Source organism: Cryptomeria japonica, chromosome 8, assembly GCF_030272615.1.
Source record: "Cryptomeria japonica chromosome 8, Sugi_1.0, whole genome shotgun sequence".
Lineage (NCBI taxonomy): Eukaryota > Viridiplantae > Streptophyta > Pinopsida > Cupressales > Cupressaceae > Cryptomeria > Cryptomeria japonica.
The window spans coordinates 321716201-321730014 of record NC_081412.1 but is presented as its reverse complement, the minus strand read 5'-3'; positions in this window follow the sequence as shown (position 1 = coordinate 321730014).

The following is a 13814-nucleotide window of genomic DNA, read 5'->3' as shown; positions in this document are numbered from 1 at the left end:
ATTCTAACATTTTGTTTTGTTATATATGACCAATTTAGCATATAAAAAAATGAGTCAATTATTTAAATTATCATTTATAATAATTTTAGATATTCTCAATAGCAACAACTAATAAGATATGACGTTTTCTTCATGAACAATAAAATAATTACCCTACATATATTTACTCTTTATTCGTTGACATGAAGAATTTGTAATGTAATATAATTCTTGCAAAAAAAAATTCATTTATCAAGATTTTCTATTGCAAGTCAATTACTTAAATTATCATGTGTAATTTTAAACTTACATAAATATAAACATACATATTTGATGGAAACATGTCAACCTACATTAAATATGATTTTTTTTATAAAACTTAAAATAGTATCTAATAATATAAACTCATGATGGTACATATTTTAAGAGTCAAATTAGTAGATATGACGTTTTTTATCAACATGCTAAAAATATCCTACATATTCATTTTGATTATTTTCCAAGAATTATAATTGCAATTTTATTGTGTAAAGAAAAATATAAATATATTGAATGTCACCTTCACCATTTGAAAAAGAAAGTTAATCATTTTTTTACTAAAGGTTAGGTTTAAATAATATAATTTATAATTAAAATTACAATATATTATGTGATAATATTTAAAAAATAAGTAATTAACAACTATACAAATATTCTATTTATTTTCATAGTATATAAATGTTATCATGTTTTGATAATTCATAATCAATTGTTCTTATATGCATTAGAATTAAAGTTCAAACTCTCGATGGAATCATTGTCTTAATCAGACGAAGACTCGTACAGGTGAAAAAATAATTCCAGTCTAAAATATTGATAGGTATTGTTTCCACTATTATTTGCATACCATTCCTTTCTAACTTTGTGCTCAATATTAATTGATTGAATATTACAAACATGGATTAGTACTTTTACACTTGAAATATACCCAATGGTCGCACAAAAAGTTGGAGTTAAAATTACATATGCATTGTTTTGTGAATAACTACGCGTGGAACACAGTAGAAACAAATTGTATACCAAAACCCCCCTCAGCCTCAATGGTTATTACAGAGCTATGTGCATCAAAGGATCAAAACCCTTCAACCAATAAGAGGAAAGGCAGAAGTACTAGCCATTGCAAAAGGTTCACCATTCTGAAAGAGTCGAGCAAGAAGGAGGCTAGATGAAGGTCTAACAGGATGGTCTCTTGAAGCACTGGTAAAGTTAAAAAGTTAAAACTGGCTAATTATGATTATGAGGAGGAACGGGGGAAGGGAAATGAGGAGAAGGATAAGGAGGAAAATGTGGAAGGTGGCAGGGGTGATTTGGAAGATAACCCTAAGAAATCAATTGACAATAGCTACACCCATGCTTTTGATGGCATGTGGGTGGAGCATGTGAACCCAATTGATGAAGTCAAAATGAAAGAGGGGGATGTTAAGGTGACTGTTGTCAAAGGTAGCTGCACAAATTGTCAAATTGCAAACAAGGAGTTGAAGGCAATGAAAATTAAACTGCAAATGTTGAAGCCTAAGATTCTTGACCTTGAGAAGAAGATGGGAAACATCTCCAAGTTCAGTTGTTGGGTGATGCATAGTTCTTCTACCTCCCTATTAGCAGCAGCCAAGAAGGAAGACTGAGAGGGGGTGGGGGGTGAATTAGTCTTCACTGAAATAACAAACAAAACACAGATTTGATAAACTGCAGTAATAAGACAGATAAATAGCACAACACACAACACCAATATTTTGACGTGGAAAACTTGGTTAAGGGAAAAACCATGGTGGAAATGATAGGGAGAAACTCAAGAATTGGCTCAATTTGTGTGTTTGCAATCAATTTAGTTTGCAAGTTCCCTTAAGGTTAGTTGTTGAAGGTTTTGTCACTTTTTTAGGTGTTTTTTCTTAGATTTATTTCATGTTCTATGCTTCTTACCAACCTTGAGTTCTTCCTAATATGTTAGTTCTTGTTTTCATTCAAACTTGCTCTCAAGTCTCACAAAGGTGAAACTTTGCTTCTTAGCTCCAAACACCAAAATCTCTCACCAAGAGTTGCATGAGGTCTAGGAAATTGTCTAACATCCTATTAGGCTTATTTCAACTTGGTTTGGTGATCTATTCAATTGTCTTCTTACCCGATTTGAAGAAAAGCTCAAAACAGGGCTACAAGGAAAGAGCCCCAATTAGCCCTCCAAAACTGCTAAAACGCTTATAACTACACAAACTGCCAAAACACTTAATGAAAACCTTGCATATCTGGATACCCTTTATGGATATATTTCAATTTTTTGATATGAGGAGGTCTAAAAAGACCGTACAATTGCTGTCCTATAAATGTGCCTAAAAATAAGGGTTTTCAAGGGTTTTGAGTCTTCAAACACCTTATCACCATTCCAAACTCTTCTTCAGACAACCAAATATTTTGAGAAGGTCTTTACCATAATTATAAATCCTTCCAACTTCCTTCCCTACAATCATAAAGACAAACACTTGATGTGCAACCAAGTTTCAAGAGGAAAAGTGCTCAAAAACCATTGTATTCAACACTTTGGCTTCTCAAAATGCATTCCAACAAACTATTAATTGAAAAATCCTCCCATCTAGTCTAAAATATTTTTCAAAACTTCATTCCACCTTACAAAACCGAAAATGAGGTCCACTTGGTGGGGGTTTGCAAAGAAGCTTTGTTTTAGACCATGAAAATTCACTAGCCGGGCTATAGGAGCTCACCTAGTAAGCAACAAAAACCATTTTCTTTGTCATTTCCATCAAAAAAAAAAAATTGTATATACAAGAAGGCTATGTATAGAAACTTGAATCTTAGAGGCCATGGAGAAAGAGCCAAAGAAAATCAAGTTTCTTCCATTGTTGAAGCCAAACCCTTACTCAACCGAGAACAGGGCTAAAACAAAATAATTTTGATACAATGTTAAAACTTCACACCAGCACAAAAACCTAGGTGAAAAATATTTAGCACAACATGGCACAACTTCCCAAATGAAAACAGTACAGCCAAAATGCTTAGGAAGTACGAACTTCTATAGCATATGGAGCAAAAATGCAAGAAAAGTGACAAAATTCTTAGTTTTTTGTATTGAATTCTTCTTGTTTTCGAATTCCAACCTGATACAAAGTTGTGTGAGGATTTAAATAGTCACTCACAACCTAAATCATGCCCAGGTATGGACCAATAACCACCTTTTGCCTTATTTTTACAAATTTTCCAAAAATTGTCAAAATGTTGCTTGACAACTTTGACAATTTTTGGTATAATGAGCTTTTTTGACTTGTGAGCCAAATAGACTTAACTCTACCATGTGAAATGGTTTAATATAACCACAAAAACATATTTCAATGCCTAACAAGGCTTTATAAGGCGTTTTGACCATTTTTCCACATTTTGCCTATTCCAGGCTTACAAAGCATAAAAGGTCAAAAATTGACCAAAAACTCAAAAAACAACAAAACTAAGACACAAAGGACACTTAAACACACAAAACACACCCTTTGGACATACAAAAGTCCATTATTCAATTGGGACCAACATAGGCCATTTCAAACCAAAATTTGATGAAGTGCTCCATGAGCTTCACTAGGTGCTCCTGCACCAGGGAACCTACCCACAGTAAGATGATACTTTGCAGTACTATGTGAAATGTTACAATGGGGAATGCACATGCATTCAATCACACTGCCTAGAGCTCATTGCTCAAATATAATGGCCCGAAAGGCTACAACCCTCAGGGAAGTCTCACTAACTTACAATAAGATTCAGGCTACAATCTAGAAAAAATGAACTGAAAGAGTAACATCTCCATTTTGGTTCCCCAAAACGCACTTGGTGGGGTTTTTGCACTGCCCCTAGGGAAAGAAACCAATTCAAGCCCTTGAATCATGCATGGAGGGGCCAGCCTCCAAACCTTTTAGGATACTCAGGGACTTGGACCAACAATATGACAAGGATTTTCTAATTATCCTTCTACACTTTGGGCTCTACAAAACCTAGGAGGGTGTTCCCTTAAAGCTTGTGCAATCTCCACACCACACTTGCAGGTAGCATTAAAACAAAGCAGATGGTCTCACTCCTAAAAGGGGGCTCAAACAAAGAGGGAGAATGCTACAAAGTGGCTATCTCTCAGTGATCCTCAACCTACTTTGGAGTGTGAGACAACTTTTCGACAAACAACATCATGCACAGAGAATGAAAATATATTCTGATATTATCATAGCTATAGCAAGTTGTCGATGAGTGATGAGTAAAGAAATGTCATATAAAAATGACTAGAAGCAGCTATTAGTGTCTTATCCATTGGGCAACTGAAATTGCAAAATGCAAAGATAAATATGCAACAAAAACCTTAATCTAATAACCAAAGATCTTGAGACAACACTTCCTTATAATAAGTCTCGTCTGTTTATCCCAACCCATAATACTTATTAGACTACATGTATAAGCCTTGTTAGTCTGCAAGTTCTGTCTAAGCAGTTTAACGGACCCCTTAGGTCAGAGCATAAGATAGAAGAAGCATGCATCACAAAATGCAACAAATGAGAAAACCCTTGATCTTACTCATTCAGAAACATAACAGAATCATACATTGGAGAAAATGAATTCGAACAATATTTTCATTCATTTTATAGGCTATTTTTTGTTACAAATTACATTACATATAACTCCTTCAAGAACCTGCAACAAACTAAGACACAAAACCCATTTTATTTGCTATGCAAATTCCTATTACGGGCTACTCATTTCACCTAAACCTACTATACATGACCAAGGATTTGAATTCAAAATTTTTGGACCGAATTTCTCAACCCCTGTCTCGTGGCCCTAATTTCCCTTTTATAGAAATAAGGGAGCAACAAGCTTCAGGCCAGAGAACACACCTGTCACAAGCTTATAAGATTGCTTGTTATTTTGTTATAAAATATTCCTCACAGTCTCCCAAAAGACTATCCTTGCTAGCGGTCATGATGAAGTAGAACCAAAATTTCCCAACTGCATTTGGGTAGAAATAAAATCTTTGAGTCGTGCCACTATCACTCCTGATGGACCGTGAGATGCTGCTTGATGTTTCATAGAGTACTTCCCCTTTCTCGAAGAGGGTTTAGATCCCAGAAAGAAGTAAAATCGCCCCTCCACTAAAAGAGGAGTGCAGGCCTTTATGCCCAAGACCAGAGAAAGTCGAAAGAGAAGCTTGTGGGGGGACATAGAAGGAGGAGAAGGGGTTGCAGCTTGCATGTCATTGCAGAAATGACTAGCTGCCAACTCCTTCCCAACCATATTTTGCTCCCATTCCTTCATGAAGCTTCTTCTTTAGATCTATGCCAACAAGTGATAGAGAGGAGGCAGAGGATGTGCCGTGCAGGGTTGGTTCTAGAAAGAAACAAATTCCAAACATCTATCGTCTATCCTCCTCACTTCCAAGACTCCAACGACTATAAACATACTCATTCCCATAGGAAATCCATCTGGTATCACAAAGCTCGGTGTAACTCCTAGCACGATACTACTCAAAGATCATTTTCATCTTGTTTAAAACCTTCTGAGAAGATAATGAATTCTTTGTTCTTTCTACCAATTGAAGACACCACAAGGTCGTATTTATAGTGAAAATACTTCTCTTAATGGTGTTTATGCATGGAAAATTCATCTTTTCAATGCTTTTCTACTCATCCTGCCAGCAAATGGACTCAAGAAACTATATTTATCAAATCAAGAAATCATCAGACTTCAACCGTCAATTCACTACATTTCTGACCAAATTCACCTTACGTGAATGATCTTGTTTCTGATTTCTTGACTACGGATTCTCTGCTCCAGAATCCTCTTCTCAAATACTGAGTTTTTATCTTTTGAAAGTTTCTTAGCAATAGTTTCTTTATTTTCTGTGTAACTACGAGAATCCCTGACAGTATGCATCCTATGATTTTGTTGACAATTCCTTGATCATCTCGCTTCCAGCTCAATAAATCATCCTTATCCCTTTCATCTCTCTGAAAATATTGATTTTCTCTCTATGGCAGCAATGAAAACATGCAGAAATTGTCACCTCAAGTGTTGCCAGTTTTGTACTACAAATACAACTCGACTTAACAAAACACCCTTTAAAACGACATTTTGAAAATCAGTAGGCATCCACTTGTCTCGATTTGTCTCTATTTTCCATGTTGGCATACCTACTTCCTTATGCCTTTGCTTTCTCGCATGAACAACACTGAGGCAGTCTGAATCACTCATTTTGAAAACCTCTTTTGTTTCCATCATTGGTTTGTCCAGCACGACATATTGCATGATCACCATCGGTCAATATCGATATTGACCCTCCTACATAGCAAGCGGGCCCTTTAAAACTTGATGAAGCATCGTCAAATCATCCTGGAAACTCCGCTTCGTCTACTACCTTGCTATCGGACTTGTTCGACCCACCTGGGACACGTGGCATCATCTCGCGATGTTGCGGTCCTTAACTTCCCTGCATATTTCATCTTGGTTTTTCGAGAGCCATCTGATCTTCTCGCTCATTATGTGTCGCTTCACAGTCTGCTCAATATTCACCGTTGTCTCACGAGCATATTTTATGCTTTATTCAAAACATCTTCGTCCTTTTGAAACTCGTGCAAATTCATGGGATTGTTAGTTGCTTGGTATTTAATTGAGGAAATAAAACCCAAAATATCAAAGTCGGACTTAGGGAATTGAGAACCTGAAACATAAAAAAGGGGGGGCCGACCATAATGCAAAAGACATAGTTTTCTTAAAAGATCGATAGGAAATAACATCTAGGGAAAGAAAGTGGTCCCCTTTTGACTATGGTAAAGACCCTCAAGCTTTAAAATAAAAAAAGGTAACGCGAAAATATAACAGGTATGTGGTTTACAACAAAATTTCATCTAGGAACATATAAACCTGAAACCCCTAAACCCTAAGGGCAAAAACAAAGAGGAACAGAGAGTCAAAATAACTAAAATAATTGTCAAAGACAAAAAAATTTGCATAGTCATTTTCAGGACTATCAGAATCTCTAGTTGATGTAGAGTGAGTTGTCTCTCACCGGTTTTTTCTAGCTTGTCTAGGTATCTCCTCCAAGCTACACAAGAACCATCCAATGATTCTACACCTCACACCCTTGAAGGGTCTACAAGACTTAGCATCTCTGACCTTCCCAAGGTTCTTAGACTAGAATAAATACTTGTTGTTTTGTGAGTTCCATTTTTCTAGTTAGGAGGCTTGTTTTTCCCACTCCCTTTCACACTCAACCGGAGAGTTCAACCCCTCTACCATAGCATCTTCATTCCCCACACTACACACATTAGGATGGATGATTTTGGAAAGATTACCAACCCTATTCCTTACTCAAGAGCTTTGACACTTACAGGTTTGGTGTTTTACAAACAAACTGCACTTTTAGGCCTAACCGAAGACCTAATTCTAGTAGCCCTGTTAGCAGGGTATTCTGCATTTATCTGCTAAAATTCATGAACAACCCTATAAAATCTTTTAAATTCTAGACACCCTTTTTGGGTTTTACATACAATATTGTAGAACTGGAGGTGGTTTTTGTCATTAGCACATCTAACCCTTACCGGTTAATTAGGCCTAATTGCCCCTTCCTAGGCCTAAAAAGTAAGGATTGGTCAAAACTACTTCACCGGTCTGTTTACCTTTGTGACCTGATGATAGTTTTGGGTTTGTGCCTCTATATGGAATTCCATTCCAATTAGACTTCACCTTCCATCCATCGGACTCACCCAATTAGGGCTTGTTATCCATGATTCCTAATGCTTGCCAACTCAATGTGCCAAGCCTAGGGTATGGTGGCAAATATTTGGTTTAGCTTCCCCTATGTCAAAACCAAAAATAAAACATAGAATAAATTACAACCTAACATTCCACAAGGTTTCAGAGAGGATATCCACCATGGAACATTAGGTTGGAGCCATTTTGGTCTCAAAACCTTAGTTTTGAGGAACTTTGAACCCGCATGCAACAAAATGAAGATTATTCACAAACTACAACACTTCAAGACTCCAAATCAAAAAAAAAATGAAGGTAAGACACTACTCTAACAGTCCATGACCCTTTTCTGGGATTGTCAATCCGTACAGGCCGTACAAACTTGCAAAGAATAGGCGGTAACTCAGAAGAACACACCAAATGAGAAACCAAATTAGTTTATTTGCTTCAGATCTTCAACAAACTTCAACAATTGATTATCATCGGTATTTCCAAGCCTTATATTGGCCTTGGAGTAGTTACACATGCTCACAACCAATTGTGACAACCAACTAACCGTTGGTGTATGAAAATGTTGCAAAGTTACTATGAACAACTTTTGCAATTTGTTGCATAAGTGAGAAAATTTACTCAAACTCAATCTTGGTCACTTTCAAATGCCTCGTATGATGTTAACAAACTCAAAACAACATCAACCAACCTACATTACTCAAAAACAATTTATCCTATTAAGTGCTCTACTCGGTACCCTTAAGAGCTCACAAGCCAACATTGGTCAAACAAAGACTCTTAGGGCCCTTAAAATCATTTGAGTACACACTTAATGGCCTCTTGGCCTTATTACAAAACTAAAAATATGATTCCAACATCCTAGAAACAAAGTTACCAAAATCTGCTAAGTGCCTCTGCACCAATAGTTGGGGGCGACCATCACTTCGGGATGGTATGAGGATGCAGAATCTCAGGTGGAGCAGACCAAAAAGGGAACTACCTAGATAGGGCATCCCAAAACAAAAAATAAACCTACTCTAATAAGTACAAGATCTAATCTACTGCTCATGGAAAAGAAATACTTCAAGAGATGTTAAAATCCAAGAATTGTGCATGAATAGGCAATTCAAGGACTACATCTGTCATTTCTTGGAGAAGATATGAAATGAAAACCCTCTCCCCTCTTGCTTTGAATCAAATATGGGCCTTAGTAGATGACATCAACTTACCATTTCTTCCTTTGTCTTCCTTCCTATCACTCCATATCTTGATAAAAACCTTTATCCGAAAATGCCCCTTGTACAAGTTACATGACCTGCATCTGTAATTCATCATTTTGGTATTAGCTTCTCTTATAGTTCAATTCTAACTCACCAAAGCTTCAACCCTCAACTATATTTAGTTTTCATGTGACCAACACAAGTATGAAAACACTTGCACATGTCCATTGGGTTGCAGAGTTAACCTCCCTCCCTTGCACCCTGTAGTTTGAGAAAAGCAAACTCTGATTGATGGCCCAAGGCCATAAAAAATGAAACACCAGTATTTTTCTTTATCATAAATTTGATTTTCATCCACACATGTAATCAATGAGTTGAAAATATTACCATATACATGTTGAACACCTTCAAAAACATTTGCAAATTTTAAACCCATCCTGCGCTTGATATCATCCAAGTCCCTTCTGATTGAGGAAACACTCAATTGGCAAGTAATCAAGAATTCTGACTTGTATTCTTGCACATTGCTATCGTTAGGGACAAATAAAAATCCTTGATCAACTTGGATGACCCCTTCCTTATTATAAATACCATCCCCATAGGCATCTGAAATTCCATCAACATTATCATCATAACTAGTCATAGAAAGAAATTGACCTTCGTCGTAGGAAATTAATTCAACATTCACATTGGGGTCAACCTTCACCATTTCTGGGTTTTCAGCCTCCTCCTTATACAAAGGATTTTAAATCATATGAAAACCTTTCTCATAAATATTTAGGCAGAGTACAGGCTGATCTATATTTGCATCCTCGTCAAATAATGCATTAAAAACTTTACTTAAACTACTGTCGATCTCAAATTCACACTCACCCTTATTAGTCACATGGTAATCATAATCTGAGCTATAACAACTTTTAGCATCATAATATTCATTGTTGTAACTCTCATAGGCTTCAAAAAAATCATCATGACTTCCCTGGCCCTTTTCTTTATCCTTTTCAACCACACCTGTTGGTTCATATGCGTTTTCATGATTTGAGAATTCAGGAATAATTTGGTCTGCTGCATAAGGCTTCTCTTGAAATAAAATGGGTAGTATGTCATTAGTCATAATACTTGTTTCAAGCATATCTACTCGTACCATCTCTTCACACTCATTACCATAAATACATTGACATGACACAGACGGAAGCATATCTTCTTTATTGGAGCACACCATGGAATTCTTTGGATTATCAGTAAAGAATGGTGCAATAATATTTGAGGTTTTCCCATTACACACAATCAATTCCTGAGAAGATAAATCTGTCTCAGCAAAACCTTGCACCCTATCATTATCACTATCAGGTGTACACCCTTCTAATTCTTCTTGATATAGGATGTCGGATCCACCCGAACCATTAGATTTAAGATAAACCCTTTGTGTGGCATCCTTACTAAAAGGATCAATAATTCTATCACCTGATGTAGCCACTGAAGTTACTTCCATCTCTGTACCATTTTTATCATAAAAGATTTTATTAACCTTTTCTTCACTAATATGAGGAATGACCACTCTCTGAGACAAGTTCTCTTCACTCTTATTTTGATCTGAATCATAGGTTTTAACATGTCTTATGTGATCAACAAAAGTGTAAATGCTTTGACATTGATCTTCAACTTTTGACTCACACCTTTCTTCAACATCTGGTATCTTTGGATAACAAGGCTTTATTGTGAAATGATCTTTAGGGATTCCATATTTTAAATTGTTCTCAATATCCATTGCTATCTTATAAGCCTGGTATAGGGTTTGAGGATTTTTATCCCTTATTAAGTAGCTCATTTCTTCGTCAAATGCTGCTAAGTAAACAACCAAACATACTGCATTATTTGGCTTGTAAATTTTAGGAATATTATCCAATATTCTCGCAAATCTGAGATTAAAAATAGGGAGCAATTCATCCTCAGTTCTTTTAATAGCCATGAATCCTTTTATAACCAAACTTGGATTGACCCTCTCACCAAATTTTTCCATAAAAGATTCATTCAACTCCTCCCATGAAGAAATAGAACTTGCTGGTAAATATGTAAACCAATCCCTAGCATTTTATTTTAAAGATTGGACAAATAGCTTCATGCAGACATCTTCCTGACTAATCTCAAAATCTCATGTTAAATAAAAAAACCTCTGCAGGTGTTGACGTGCTGATTTTGATCTTCTCCTGTTAAAAACTGGCAAATGTTCCCTAACAAAAGTAGGAACAGGGTTTGGGAAACCCTCAATACCATTAAATTTTAACTGTATGTATCTTTTAACAAAGAATATTATGTTATGGCTTGACAACGAGTGCATATGTTGCATGTTTATACTTAAATTTTTTGGGGGGCATATAAGCAACAATGCATCTATTTAATAGTCTTACAATATTACAATGTATGACTCAGAAACATACTTCGCTCACCTTATTAGAGGCTTTGCAAATAAAATCCACAAGTATGTAATAAAATTATGTTTATTTCTGTCCTTAGTACTTATCTCACTTGATAGAGAAGTATTTCATACAATTGACTTTCATGAAAATACATCTAACTCATGAAAATCTCAATATGCCTGGAATTAGTGTAGCAATCGGGACTCAAGTTTGCTAGTTCGTTGCAGAAATACAATTTTGGATTTTCAGGTCAAATCTGACCCAATACTTCTACTCCTTCTTCTTTGTCATGTGAATTATTTCCTCAACTTGTTAGGCTACTTCACCATAAGAGCTCAAATCTGCTTCACTTCTATTGCAAGCTCCTTAGTTCTTCTTAGTTTTTTCTTCAAAAATCGTACTCTGGTGTAGATATCTCAAAGTCGCCAGCCACAATTTGTGAGATATCTTCTTGTAATATAGACAAATCTCAACATAACTTACATTGAAAAGTGAATTGCAACATATTCCAAGGCTACATTTATGAGAATTGATTCAACCGACAAATATTTGGACTGCTATATGCTCATGACTTTTGTGCAGACTTTCTCCAACAGATAAGGGATATTGGTTGTTCAGACAAGGTAGTCTCCACCAGTATAATGATTCAATGTGTTTCAACCAGAGCTTCTAGATGACTCTCCCTAGCAAAGTCACCATTTTTTGTTGGATCCCCAAAATGCACTTGGCGGGGTTTTTGCACTACCCCCAAGGACAGAAACCAAGTCGAGCCCTCGAATCATGCATGAAGGGGCCAACCTCCGGACCATTTAGGATACTCAGGGACTTGGACCAACAATATGACAAGGATTTTTTGATTATCCTTCTACACTTTGGGCTCTACAAAACCTAGGAGGGTGTTCCCTTAATGCTTCTGCAATCTCCACACCACACTTGCAGATAAAATTAAAACAAAGCAGATGGTCTCACTCCTAAAAGGGGGCTCAAACAAAGAGGGAGAATGATACAGAGTGGCTAGCTCTCAGTGATCCTAGACCTACTTTGGAGTGTGAGACAAGTTTTTGACAAACAACATCATGCACAGAGAATGAAAAGATATTCTGATATTATCATAGCTATAGAAAGTTGTCGATGAGTGATGAGTAAAGAAATTTTATAGAAAAATGACTAGAAGTAATGATCAGTGTTTTATCTATTGGGCAACTAAAATTGTAGAATGCAAAGATAATTATGCAACAAAAACCTTAATCTAGTAGCCAAATATCTCGAGGCAACACTTCCTTGCAATGTGTCTCATCTAATTATCCCAACCCATAATACTTAACAGAATCCCTGTATAAGCCCTGTTAGTCTGCAAGTCCTATCTAAGCAGTTTAACCAACCCCTTAGGTCAGAGCGTAACATAGAAGAAACATGCATCACAACAATGCAACAAACAAGAAACCCTTGATCTTACTCATTCAAAAATATAACAGAGTCATACATTGGAGAAAATGAATTCGAACAATATTTTCATTCATTTCATAGACCATTTTCTGTTACAAATTACATTAAATATACCTCATTCAAGAACCTGCAACAAACTAAGACACAAAACCCATTTTATTTGCTCTGCAAATTCTTGTTACAGCCTACTCATTTCACCTAAACCTACTATACATGACCAAGGATTTGAATCCAATATTTTTGGACCAAATTTCTTGACCCCTATCTCATGGCCCTTATTTCCCTTTTATAAAAATAGGGGAGCAACAAGATTCAGGCCACATGAGATACCTGTCACAAGCTTATAGGATCGCTTGTTATTTTGTTACAAAATACTCCTCAAAGTCTCCCAAAAGACTTTCCTTGCTAGCGGTCATGATGAAGTAGAACCAAAATTTCACAACTGCATTTTGGTAGAAACAAAATCTTTGAGCCATGCCACTATCACCCTTGATGGACCGTGAGATGCTCCTTGATGTTTCATAGAGTACTTCCCCTTTCTTGAAGAGGGTTTAGATCTCGGCAAGAAGTAAAATCACCCCTCTACTAAAAGAGGAGTTCAAGCCTTTATACCCAGGATCAAAGAAAGTGGAAAGATAATCTTGTGGGGGAGCATAGAAGGAGGAGAAGGGGTTGCAGCTTGCATGCCATTGTAGAAATGACTGGCTGTCAATTCCTTCCCAGTCATATTCTGCTCCCATTCCTTCATGAAGCTTCTTCTTTAGATCTCTGCCAACGAGTGACAAAGAGGAGGCAGAGGATGTGCCATGTAGGGCTGGTTTTGGAAAGAAACAAATTCCAAACCTCCATCGGCTATCCTCCCCACTTCCAAGACTCCAGTGACTATAAACATACTCATTCCCATAGGAAATCCATCTGGTATCACAAAGCTCGGTGTAACTCCTGGCACGATACTGTTCAAAGATCATTTTTATCTTGTTCAAAACCTTCTGAGAAGATA